This window comes from Sus scrofa, chromosome 9 (assembly GCF_054392235.1).
Source record: "Sus scrofa isolate SSC_HxYL_T2T_F1_AM1 chromosome 9, Sscrofa_HxYL_maternal_Yorkshire_Landrace_v2.0, whole genome shotgun sequence".
Lineage (NCBI taxonomy): Eukaryota > Metazoa > Chordata > Mammalia > Artiodactyla > Suidae > Sus > Sus scrofa.
The window spans coordinates 86703266-86717066 of record NC_139391.1 but is presented as its reverse complement, the minus strand read 5'-3'; the positions used below and the strand labels follow the sequence as shown (position 1 = coordinate 86717066).

General features: G+C 34.8%; 1 long non-coding RNA gene and 1 pseudogene across 1 annotated transcript in view; both read right to left on the bottom strand.

The window, feature by feature from the left end:
* Positions 1-384: 384 nt before the first annotated feature.
* On the bottom strand, positions 385-1441 carry LOC146400021 (taste receptor type 2 member 2-like; annotated as a pseudogene).
* Positions 1442-4611: 3170 nt separating this feature from the next.
* The window catches only part of LOC146400020 (uncharacterized), a 162979-nt gene continuing 153789 nt past the window's right edge, over positions 4612-13801 (bottom strand). The window contains exons 3-4 of the long non-coding RNA XR_014815885.1: positions 8332-8446; positions 4612-6476 (exon numbers count right to left, since the gene is read on the bottom strand). This is a non-coding gene — a long non-coding RNA (uncharacterized LOC146400020). The remainder of the gene's footprint in view (positions 6477-8331; positions 8447-13801) is intronic.

Here is a 13801-nt window from a genome sequence, read left to right as displayed (position 1 = left end):
TATATTGTTCCAAGTCTTACACTAAATCAAAGTGATTTTGCTCATCTAAAGCAGAAGATTCTCAGTGACCTGGGAAGACAGGTAACAGAATAACTTTGGTCAGTCAAATGAAGTCTTAGTATTTTTTTTCTTCCAATTTTTAACACAACAGGCACTCCCATGCAAGTACTAGTTATTTAAATATGTTAATATTTTTAAGTACACAAGTCCTGGAAAAAGAGATACCTTATCCATTCGACATCAAAAGTAGTGCTTCTGGGGATGGGAGATGAGCAGCAAACTGCCAGAGTGAGAGAGCACACAAAACACAGAAGTGAGCAAAAACAAAACACAAGTCCGTTGAATGACAAGGAAGTAAAAAATATTTTACATTGGTCCTTCTCTTCATTGATTCTTTTTGAGGCAGAAAATTCTCCTGAATGGCTGTTGGAACTTAGAATGGCTCAAGATCATTTTAACCAGAACACCAGAGGGCTATGCTGCCATTATGTCCTTCAACACAAAGAAACATTGACTTCCATAAGGAATAGTGAACATGATATTTGCCATGAAGGTGGCAAAATAAGAAACAAAGAAGCAAAAGGATATTATAACTGTTCTTAATGTATTAATATGGGCTTCTGTCCTGGCATTTCTAAAACCAAGTGATTCATTTTGTATCCAAAGAGTGTGCTTATAGAGAGAAATGAATAACAAATCAGTGCACGATACAAATATGGTCAGAGCAAATAGTAATACCAAGTTGACAAGAAGTGCTTCATTAATGTGCTTTGTTTTTAGCTTAGTCCTCTGTAGTGTGCCATTCCTGGGGACATTAATAGCCATGTTTTTAGGGTAGTTCACCTTGACATACAGAGCTGCAGTGCTCGCAGAGATCAGCAGGCTTCCCAGAAGCATCCAAGGTATTAACTTTGAGATCCTGAGTTTCAGCCAAAGAAAATAGGACTGGTTGAAGCCTGTTATTTTGAGGCAGTAAAATACAGAGAGACAAGTGGCAAAACCAGAGACTGACAGAGCTAAAAAACATCAAAAAAAAAAAATCATTGCTCTACCATGAATTTTTACTCTATAAAAGAGTGGAAAGAACATAGAGAAAAAAAATTTTGTACCATTAACAGGATCTGCAAATCAAGTCTAGATATCCCTATACATATGAAAAGGAGTTGCACTGGTGTTAGCTTTCTGCTTTTGACCAATTCATTATAGTTGATGATTATAAGAAATTCATTTACTGTAATCCTGTAATAAATTCTGCTGACATGATGATAACATGAAGAATAGTCGACAAAGAGGAGGCCACGTTTCCTACCACAAATCTTAGCTTTTCTTCGTGGAGGATGTTAAAACCTTCTCCAGATGATCTTGCAGAGAGAAACATACAGTACTGAGCTATCTGACCTTCGGCCAACTCCTGGATCAAAAGCAGTCTTACACTAGACATTTCCCTTAATGAAGAAAATCAGAGGAAGTGCTGTTTAAATTTTGTGCCTTTCATTTGAAATTGTGGGAATATAAATCCGAAGATGTGAATTACATCTTTGAATTAAGTCTCAATTACATCCTAGTAAAAACTGCCATATTGACATTATTCCATTCTCATGTTTATTCATCTATGCTAAAAATATAAGCATGTTTTATTTAGATTACTACTATTTCCTTTTTGTCTTTTGTTTTTTTCTAATGACAAATGCCATATCCTTGGTACAGACAAATATTTCTTCTTACTGGCACAAGCATCCAATTTCAGATGTGACTCTTTCTTCAGTACACTTTTTTTTTTCTGATAATAATAATTCCAAGACACTTTAAATGAATCCTTCCTGGTTCCCCCACTTCTCCTCCAACCCCATGAAAGGCAATTTCTTCTCATACCTGAAAATTATTTCCTGGGTTCTAACTTTGTACTGTCATTTTTAAACATTTTGTATTAAAATATAATCCATTTACAATATTGTGCCAATTTCTGCTGTTAATAGCAAAATGACTCAGTCATACATATATACATGCATTTTAAAAATATTTTCCATCATGGTCTATCCTACAAGATTGAATATAGTTCCATATGCTATACAGTAGGACCTTATTGTCTATCCATTCTAAATATAATAATTTCCATTTATTAACTCCAAACACCCAGTTCATCCCACTCCCTTCCCCCTCCTGCTTGGCAGCCAAATTCTGTTCTCCATGTCTATGAGTCTGTTTCTGTTTTGTATATAGGTTCATTTGTGCCCTTTGTTTGTTTGTTTTGTTTTTTAGGGCTACACCTGTGGCATATGGAAGTTCCCAGTCTAGGGGTTGAATCAGAGCTGCAGCTGCCGGCCTATACCACGGCCACAGCAACTCAGGATGTGAGTGACACCTGCAACCTATACCACAGTTCCCAGAAATGCCATATCTTTAACCCACTAAGTGAGGCCACTGATTGAACCTGCATCTTCATGGATATTAGTTGGGTTCATAACCCACTGAGCCACAATAGGAACTCCCTGTGCCATATTATAGATTCCACACAGAAGTGATATCACGTGGTATTTGTCTTTCTCTTTCTGACTTACCTCACTTAGTATGAGAATCTCTGGTTGCATCCACGTTGCTGTAAATGGCATTATTTTGTTCTTTTTTATGGCTCAGTAGTAGTCCATTGTCTACATGTACAATGTCTTCTTCTTTCTTTCCTTTTTTTTAGGGCCAAAATCACAGCATATGGAGGTTCCCAAGCTAGGGGTCAAATTGGAGCTGTAGCTGCTGGCCTACACCACAGCCACAGCAACACCAGATCTGAGCTGTGTCTGTAACCTACACCATAGCTCATGGCAACGCCAGATCCTTAACCCACTGAGTGAGGCCAGGGATCGAACCTGCGTCCTCATGGTTACCAGTCAGATTTGTTTCCACTGAGCCATGATGGGAACTCCTATAAGTACAACATCTTCTTAATACATTCATCTGTTGATTGACATTTAGGTTGTTTCCATGTCTTGGCTATTGTGAATAGTGCTGCAATTCAATGAACATAGAGATACATGTATCTTCTTGAATTATATTTTTGTCTGGATATATGCCCAGGAATGGGATTACAGGATCATATGGTAGTTCTATGTTTAGTTTTCTGAGGAACCTCCATGCTGTTTTCCATAGTGGTTGTACAAATTTACATTCTCACCAACAGTGGAGGAGGGTTCCCTTTTTTCTCCATGCCCTCTCCAGCATTTATTGTTTATAGACTTTTTAATGATGGCCATCCTGACCAATGTGAGGTGGTACCTCATTATAGTTTTGATTTGGATTTCTCTAATAATTAGCGATGTTGAGCATTTTTTCATGTGCCTACTGACCATTTGTTTGTCTTCTTTGAAGAAATGTCTGTGTCAGTCTACTCCCTTTTTGATTGGGTGGTATATTTTTTGTTGTTGTTGAGTTGTATGAATCGTTTGTATACTTTGGAGATTAAACCCTTGTCAGTTGCATCATTTGAAACTATTTCCTCCCATTCCACAGGTTGTCTTTTTTTTTTTTTTTTTTTTTTTTTTTTTTTTTTTTTTTAGTGGTTTCCTTTGCTATGCAAAAGGTCATAAATTTGATTAAGTCCCGGGTGAGGAAGCTTCATCTCAATTCTGAATTCTAGACCACTGTCATGATTCTGGAGTGAAGGAGAAGAAATGGGATTTGTACAGTTTAGCTGAGCATCCTAAGTTACCTCTCTGAGACTAGGTTATCTCTATTGAGTGACTGTATTTAAAAGGATTTGATAATATTACAGACCTCTATGGAAACTGATCTTAGTTAAAATTAAAAGTCGATCAATCATAGTCTTCCATTTACCAAAAACCTTGTTTTAATTAATGTTCTATTATGATTGCATTTCACTGAATGAGCTTGTTGAATTAAAAGTGCTTGAGCAAATGACGACAATAATTTGGCATATATGTAATCAGCTAGATGATACTTAGATGACAAATTAATAATTAAGTAATGTTAGACTAAAAGTCTTGAAGTGTTTTCTGACTATTGGAATAATTTTAATTATGATAAATGTTCATTGTTTTTTGATTATACTGTGAAAACATTATGGAAAGGGTATATGAATATAGCCAAAAATGTATCCTATTCTAATTCAGCAATGAGGATTTTTATGTTTAAAATATCCTTACCATAATAACCATTATTTGAGGAGACAACAATCTTATTGTCTTCATTCCCCATTATTTTTTTCTATACTCTCGTCTCTCAATTTTCCATGGTAAACTAGAGTAATAAAATATGAACCAATAAAAAATTTAACAAATTTGTTATAATCAAGATTAATTTCTTGTGGAGTTCCCTGGTGGCTCAGTGGGTTAATGATCCAGCATTATCACTTCTGTGGCTCAGGTCACTGCTGTGGCATAGGCTTGATCTCTGGCCCTGGAATCTCCACATGCAACAGGCATGGCCAAAAAAAACGATTAATTTCTTGTAATCATGATTAATTATAACTATAATCATATTTAAAAAGCACTTCTTTTTAAAAATATTACGTATTTGTAATAGCTATCTCAGAATGCACATATTATGCCGTGGATACATAGAACTGGAAAATACAAATCACGCAGAACATTTTATAAGCAGTTATTTTGAATCACATTTATTAAATAAATACATAAGTTATGAGCTAGAATCTAGTCTCATTATTATCTGAGTGCTTTAAAATTTTTTGCTGAGTTAGTTTTAAACAATCTTGCATGTGTCACATTCATACAAATGCAGCTGGTGGTATGGTCTATCGGTTATATGATTTTAGCATGAGATTTGAATTTATAAAGAACTTATTTCATTTTGAAATCCTGGAATCCAGCTCTCATTTGCCTCACTAAATATTACATTACTTAAGTGAATAGAAAACTTGAATTTTTCAAGAACCATTCTAATGATGTAATTGGCATTCAGTCACTATTTTGCCAGTTTGTATTTGCATTTGTGATGTTTCTGTCATGTGAATTGTTTTGCATATACCCTTATTGAATCCTGTTTTGGAAAGAGAATTTTAGTGAGGAGCTCTTTCTCAGATCTGGGAAAAGTTCATGATGAGTGAGACAGTGTTGAAACAGTGTTGAAATTAATCATTCATAAGCTTGTTTCAATGTCTTGGAGAGGCAGTGGTAAACTGGAGAGATGATTTTCAAATTAAACAACCTTTGAAAATTTTACTAAAAATAGATTTCTTTTTAAAGAGAAGTAACAATATCTATTAAGAGACATTGGATATATATATATAATTCATTAAGTGAATTTCAGTTTAGTCATCTTCCAGTCAACATATATATTCACATTAACCCTGAGAACTAGGAGTTTTGTTTGTTTTGCTTTTTCTTTGAACAACATGATAAGAGTCACCTGATGCTAAGATGATGTTCATAAAATGCTTCTAACATTAGGATGAACTTCAAATACTATTATTATGACTAGGTGTCTCTCAAGCACAGAGATCAGCTTATTTAGTTCTCATTTACAAATGTCTGAATTTTCAGAACAAGCAAATTGAATTGCTACTAATCCTCCATGTTTAGGCTAGGTACTTTGTAGATCACTAATAAGATTGAAGCTGCATTCATTCTTTTAGCTAAAAAGAATTCTGTTTGCAATGTTCTCCCTAACTTTGCTTTGATATTGAAGTTTTGCTGAAAGAAATGGTTCTTAACACTGACGCCTCTACAGTCCAAGTTAATATATTGGATAGGCTATTTCTGGGAAAAACACTCAGAATGATTTTTGGCCTTTGTAAAGAATTGACTCAAAATTACACTTACGATCTGTCTTGTTGTCATCATATTGTCACAGAAGGTGAAAGAAGTCAATGTAGTTTTAAATGATGCCTTGCTCACATATTGGCAGTATTTGGGCCACAGTCTTCTTGCTGAGACCAAACTCCAGTCACTGGAGACACAATGTTTTAAAGTCCATGAGATGTGTCTTCATGTCTTTTAAAGTTCAGTGTAGTTTATCTTTTATATTCGGTTGATTTCACTTTTTTCTTTTTTTTTGCCTTTTCTAGGGCCGCTCCTGTGGCATATGGAGGTTCCCAGGCTAGGGGTCTAATCAGAGCTGTAGCCGCCGGCCTACACCAGAGACACAGCAATGCGGGATTCAAGCCTCATCTGTGACCTACACCACAGCTCACAGCAATGCCAGATCCTTAACCCACTGAGCAAGGTCAGGGATCGAACCCACAACCTCTTGCTTCCTAGTTGGATTCGTTAACCACTGCGCCATGACAGGAACTCCAATATTTCACTTTTCTAATAGGTAGTCGGTGTGGATTTTTATCTTAAAAAGAGATTTTTAAATTTAGTCTCTGAGTTCCTCTTCCAAGTTTCTAGAATAATATTAAGTATCAAGTGGGTGAATAAGAATCCAAATACAATGAGCATCACACTCATAATCCAAGTTCCAAACATTTTCCCATATATGTTATAGTGCTTTCAGGAGGTTAGTCTCTGTGAAAGAAATAGACATAAAATTTAAATAATGGAAAATAAGGAAATTTGCTGATGGTATTCAGATCTGACAGTAATACATCATTTAACTTGCCATAATACTAACAAATATTTGTTTTATTCCTAAAATATATTTTAGGCATTGTTCTACATACTCACTGTCATTTCATTCTTATTTAAAAACTATGGAATGATCTTATTCAATGAACATAGTGACGTTCAAAGACTGAAGTTTGAGCATAGTGTAATTAAGGATTTGATTATGACTGGTCAGCCTCTGTCCAGAGCCCACATTGTTGACCAAAACACTACAGTATATTCATATTGGAATACTTAACTTCACCAAAATCATTAGAGAACACATGTAAAATCAACTGGAGAATCAATGTTTAATAGACATACCACTTTCCTTTCACATATACATTGACAGAAAAAAATTAATAAAATTAATTTGTTTAGGAATGCATCAGTGATGTGTTGAAGCCCTGGAGACTCTATTATTAGCATATCTGACTGTACCTGGATGTTGTGGGACTAAGGGAGCAAATAGCAAATAAAACCTAGTAGTAAGTATTCAATTAATATTCTTACTGAATTTTCTGTGGAAAGTGAGACACAACTTAGTTCTGGAAAGATATAGAATTTCTTAGGATTTGTAATAACCTTCTGGGTAGAAGAAAGGCATTAGATCCCATAAAAAAATCCTCATTTTATAGAGAAAGACATTTTGGAACCCTAAAGATGAAATGACTTAGTCAAGAGTTAAAATGAATAAAAACTGGTAGACTTTATGTAGCTCATTTCAATTTTCTGAGTTGACATTTCCTCATAAGCAAAACAAGTGTATAATAAAAAATTAATTATTTATAATTTTGATTTTGTCAACATTTTCAGGCTCATCTGCCAAAATCTTGAAAGTTTCTTCCAAAATCTTGAATTAGTTGAGCTGCCTTTGATAAGCTATGTCCCATGTAGGACATATAGCAGATAGGATTTCATGATGCATTGATGAATATGTTGGATTAATACCCTGCTTTTGAGCCAGTTCTTCCCAATTTCCCCCACCCTAGCCAATGTCATAAGGTTTATTATAATTTTGCTTTGAAGGCCTTTCTATGTGCAAATTATGGTTTGTATCTCAGACAATCAGTGAATGAGGCTGGGGTGAGGAGAGCTCAGTTACTCAAAGAGACTGTGTAATTAAGGACTTCACTATCTCCTCACCACATCACTAAAATTCAACTTTAGTTATTCCATGGGACAGTTTATACCAACAGGAAATTAAGGAGGCAGTACTTCTGAAAATTTTATAAAGATTCAAAATATAAATTGTTGCTATGAGGTGGTTGAATATGACACATATGTATCAAAAAAAAAGAGGAGAGGTAAATTTGGGAAAGGGAAATTTTAATTTTTTCATTGCAATTGAGTAAATGTTAAGTAATATAACAGAAGCAGACCAAAGAAGAAAGACAGTCCAAGAGTCAGAGAGAAGTAATTAGAATGCCGTTCTAATAAAAGCAAGACACAAGCATTCTATTATACCTCCATTCTGAAATGGACTATAGCCCACCTTTAGACGTATAATATTCCTTAGTAACATGCATGTAAACAGGAAAAGTAGCTGATGGCAGAAAATATGATAATAAAAATAAATGTACTCCCCCAAATTGAGACATTATAAAATAATTTATAAGACAGTAAGTGAGGTATAATTAAACAATGCATTTTCTACCGAAATACTGAATGCAAAAAGCTCATTTAATTTCTTAAAATTTTATCATATTTGTAGACGATAGAATTATCTCTATTATAGAGATAGGAAACTGTAGTCTTAAGATGTTAGGTAACTCACCTAAATTTAATCAGACAATTCATGACAAAGGTAGAAATAAATTTTGACCTCTGTATATACAAACACTTTAGGCACACAAAGTCATATGTTCTAGAGAGTTGATCCATTTCATATTCTGAAATATGAAAAAAATACAACTTTAAAACATAGTTCAGAACACATATAATAATCAAAATAATCATGAAAGGCTATTATTTAGCCCATTTTGAAGACCAAATTGTTTTAATAAATTATGTAAACACACAGTGTTTAGATATTTTTAGAGTAATCTGTGTCTTCTTCAGTGATTTTTTTTAATAACCATTTTTGCAATATCCATTTTATATATGAAGTTATCCTATTCCAACATAAGACTCCGCTACACCTTTATATTTCTGGAAGCACTCTGGACTCAAAATGAAAACAGACAGCAATTTGTTTTAGAATGATATATTTTCTACTGTTTTCCTGATCTTTCCAAGGATAAATTCTTAAAAGGAAGGATCTGTAGCAGCTAGAAACTAATCAGCAATGAGTTAAAACTCCAACACCATCATTTTTCTTCTTTAGATGTAGTATGATAGTTGTGGCTGTCCATAATACAAGATCGATTTCCATCCCTTTTTTTTCCCTATACTTTGTTTTTTAGAGATATCAAAAGTTTAGTCAAACAATATTTTTCCTTGTCTGAGATCTAGTTGGAGTTACCTTGAGACAACATTTGTAGGAAGTAAAAAGCTCTGTGGCCAATTTTGGTGATACTAACATTTCAGAACTTCTGATGAACTGAAGTAATAATATATGAACATTTCAGAAGGTCTTATGAAGCAATCCATCCACAATGGACAAAAGGTAACACAAACCTTCTTTGATTTACATATGGATGTGGTCATGTGGGCCTTCTGTGCTAATTCAGGAGAAAAAAAAATCAGACCGTGTTCAAAGCAGCATGTGTAAATTGAACTTTACCCCTAAAAGTGTCCACATATAAAAATGCCAGCACTTCTAGGAGATATATTTCTTCTGAATCCAAAATATCAAGCTAGTATATTTATGACTGTGACACCTAAAAACTAGTGAATACAATAGAAATATTTCCTCTTCTAAGACTATATGCATACTATGTGTGTGTGTGTGTGCGTGTGTGTGCATGTGTTTGTGTATGTGTGTGTGTGTACAGCAATATTCTGGACTTAGATCATTCTGCTGATTCTGCCCCTTAGAAATATGATATGGATTCTAGGAAATAGGTTAACCAGTTGATTTTAAATTTTAGAGACTGGATTTTGGAATTAAAGTTTTCATTTGGGCTAGATGTGTGTTGCTTATTTTAAATGCATATATCTTAGTTCTCTAACATTTGGCAATCGCTGGTAATAGGTAGAGAGATATGGGGGAAATTGGTGAGATTTTCCTTTATGTATTTGTGCTAGAGCAGTTTTGTCTCTAAATGAAGAAGAGTATGTGTCCATTCACTGTAAACCTTGCAACTTAATGCCAATAACCGTTTTGTGTCAAATCAGTCAATAGTTTGTAGTCAATCAAATAAATAGGAAGTTTAAGAATATTAAAAATGTAACTCAGTATAACCATCAATTCCATTACACAATCCTCCATAAAAGTGAAAGCAGAGTATATAGTGAATGTCTCTTTCTCTATCATTTTTATTAATTATATGGTTGTTGGTATCTTAATTATTAACTCTGTGGTCACATCTGTAGCTCTGCAAAGATCTGCACGTAATCATCACACCTTGGAGTAAAATTAACATCATATATTTAGCTCGAGAAATAAGCATCTAAACCTGATGATACCCTTTACACAGGTCAACAGCTGTCAGCATGTGAACTGGTATCAGCGTACGCCCTACTGCTTTCTAGATTCCGGATCAGATTCCCCACACCCTGCTGTCTCTCTTGAGTGATGCTTGACATTGACAAATTACTTAGGAATAAATCTTCTCAGCATTTTGGCACAGGTCAAGAGAACATTAAAAAAAATTTTAGCTGGCCGTATCCCAAGTAAATACTAAAATCATCAGTGACTACTGGACATAGTTGTAAAATGTAAGCCCTATTATCATTAAATATTTTTGTCAAATATAGATTAGTGATTAATCTAGATCTGGAATCATATTTGCATACATTTCAATAATTTTACATTGTTTTTCTTTCAAAGAGAATGAAGTTAAAATCATTGGCTATACACTTATTTAGAGGGTTTCCATGTGTATACACAGCATGAATCGACAACTCATTGATACAAGAGCTTATTTTCATCATATGTTGTAACTATTTTCTCATATTGGAAAATAATCTTACAAAACACAACTTCCAATAGACAAAGAAAATTTTATAGTATATTCATACAATAATTAATTCTTCTTAATTTGAAGAGATGTTTATTCCTAACTTTTTATAAGTAGTATTAAACAGAACATCTTTGAATTTGATTTCATTTCATTTCTTTCTTTTTGTCTTTTGTCTTTTTAGGGCCGCACCTGCAGCATATGGAGGTTCCCAGGCTAGGGGTCGAATTGCAGCTGTTGCTGCCCGCCTACACCACAGCCACAGCAACACCAGATCCAAGCCACATCTGCCACCTAGACCACAGCTCATGGGAACACTAGATCCTTAACCCACTAAGCGAGACCAGGAATCAAACCTGCAACCTCATGGTGGTTCCTAGTTGGATTTGTTTCTGCTGCACCATTGTGGAAACTCCCCTGATTTCATTTTTGATTATTTGCTTAGATGAGGATGTAAGAGTGGATCAAATTATGTATGCATATTTTTTTGGTCTTTTTAGTGCTGCCCCTATGGTACATGGAAGTTCCCGGGCTATGGGTCAAATGGGAGCTGCAGCATAGCCACAGCAATGCTCCAGATCTGCACTGCATCTGCAAGTAAAGCCAGGGATTGAATCTGTATCTTCATGGATAATGGTGTGGTTCTTGACCTGCTGAGCCACAAGAGAACTCCTTATGATTATTTTTTAAGTTCATGATATGTACTGCCATATTGTTTCCAGAGAAAATGTACCAGTTTACATGCCATCAGCAAAATAGGAAAGTTTCTGTTTACCATTGTGCAGCATTTTATGTAAAATATATTTTCTAATTTGATAGAGAAAATGGTATTTATTTTTATTAGCATTTTTAGAAGTGTGGTTGAACGTTTTTAGATATATGTATACCTCACTTAAATTTTCTCTTCTGTGACTCATCTACTTATATCCACTACCTTTTTTATTTTAAATTGAGGGAAACAGGAAATTCCTTTCATCTGTATGCTTCAAACTATGTCCTAATTAGAAATACAAGCTTAAGTCTATATATGTAACTAAAAGTTATTATATATTTATAAATTCTTACATCATTTGAAAAAGCAATTCTAATGGGAACTCTTTAATTTAGCTATCCTGGGCTTTACTTTTCAATATGTTTTAATACATTTTTTTTTTCTTCTTTTTATGACCACACCTGTGGCATATAGAAGTTCCCAGGCTGGGGGTTGAATCAGAGCTGCAGCGTCTAGCTTTCGCCATAGTCACAGCAATGCAGGACATAAGCTGCATTTTCAACCTATGCTGCAGCTTGTGGCAATGCCATATCTGAATGAGGCCAGGGATTGAACACACATCCTCATGGACACTAGTCTGCTTCTTAAGCCACTGAGCCACAACCCCAACAGGAACTCCTGTTTTGATACTTTTTTTTTTTTTTTTTGTCTTTTTAGGGCTGCACCAGTGGCTGGTGGAGGTTCCCAGGCTAGGGGTAGAATCAGAGCTGTAGCCTCCAACCTACGCCAGAACCACAGCAATGCGGGATCTGAGCCACGTTTGTGACCTACACCACAGCTCACAGCAACGCCAGATCCATAACCCACTGAGTGAGGCCAGGGATTGAACCCTCGTCCTCGTGGATGCTATTTGGGTTCCTTAACCACTAAGCCACGACGGGAACTCAGTGTTTAGATACATTTTAATACAATATCTGCAGGTGGAGCCCAGAGTACCTTGGAAGCACCTAGCAAGGATGAAACTTTTTTCAGCCATAAAAAGAATGAAATAATGCCATTTGCAGCAATGTGGATAGACCTAGAGATTATCATACTAAGTGAAGTGTTAAAAACATATATGACGTCACTTACATGTAGAATCTAAAAAAAGATACAAAGAACTTATTTATCAAACAGAAACATATGGATTTCAAAAGCAAATCATACGATTACCATAGGGGAAATCATGGGGAAGGAGGAATTGAGAAAATGGAAATAACATCTACATACTACTGTATAAAACAGATGATTAACAAGAACCTCCTGTATAGCACAGGGAAATCTACTTAATAGTTTATAATAACCTATATGGGAAAAAAGTTTATATATATATATATATGTATATATACACACATCTATGTCTATATAAATGAATCAATATATACAAATTGATTCACTTTGATGTACACCTGAAACTAATACAGCATTGTAAGTCAATTATAGTCCAATAAAATTTGAAATAAAATAAAATAAAATTGGTAACATGTTCTGACATGAGTGCAAGCTCCTTTTGCTTATTTGGGCTCCATTTATCTAGAACATTATATTAACTGATGACATAAGGAGTTCTTCAACCAGTTTCCTCATGTACATTTCACTGTTTGTTAACATCTATACTAGGGAATAGAGATTTTTTTTTTAAAGGTGCAATTCATTCCCTGTAATGAGCATCCCTGGGGTGAGGAAAAATCTTCAAACTGGTATCTACAAATAAATTTCTTGCATTATCTATAGATTTCATTGAATTCCCCTTTTTAAATTTTTTTATTTTTAGCTTTCTTTTTTCTTTTTTTTTTTTAAGGGCCACACCCACAGCATATGGAAGTTCTCAGGCTAGGGGTCAAATCAGAGCAGTAGCTGCCAACCTACAACACAATCACAGCAATACCAGATCTGAGCCACCTCTGCCACCTATACCACAGCTCGTAGAAACACCATATCCTTAACCCACTGAGAAAGTCCAGGGGTCAAGCCCACATCCTCATGGGTACTAGTCAGATTTGTTACCACTGAGCCATAACAGGAGCTCCCAAATTCCTCTTTTATATTAAATCAATAGTTTATCATTGCTAGGTTAAAAGAATGCATCTAATTAATTTATATTTTTAAAATGTATCAGTTTCTGTACTTCTCCTGAATTTAAAAAAAAAAAAAAGATACAACTTTGCACTAGGTATCTATTGGTGTTTTGCGGTATGTGAGGAATTGGATTCTGCCTTTGAACTGCAGAGCTGAGAGCCTGATCCCAAGGGAAGCTGCTCTTCTGCTGGCAGTAGTGGAGGGGATTCTTTTCCAAGGACTGATTTCCTTGTCAGATGTCATCTACATACATATTACTAGAAACTGAGTGAATGGAATTATCTTACATATACAATGAAACTCATGTCAAAAACCTTTTTTTAATTTGCAAATATATTCTTATTTCTCTGCAG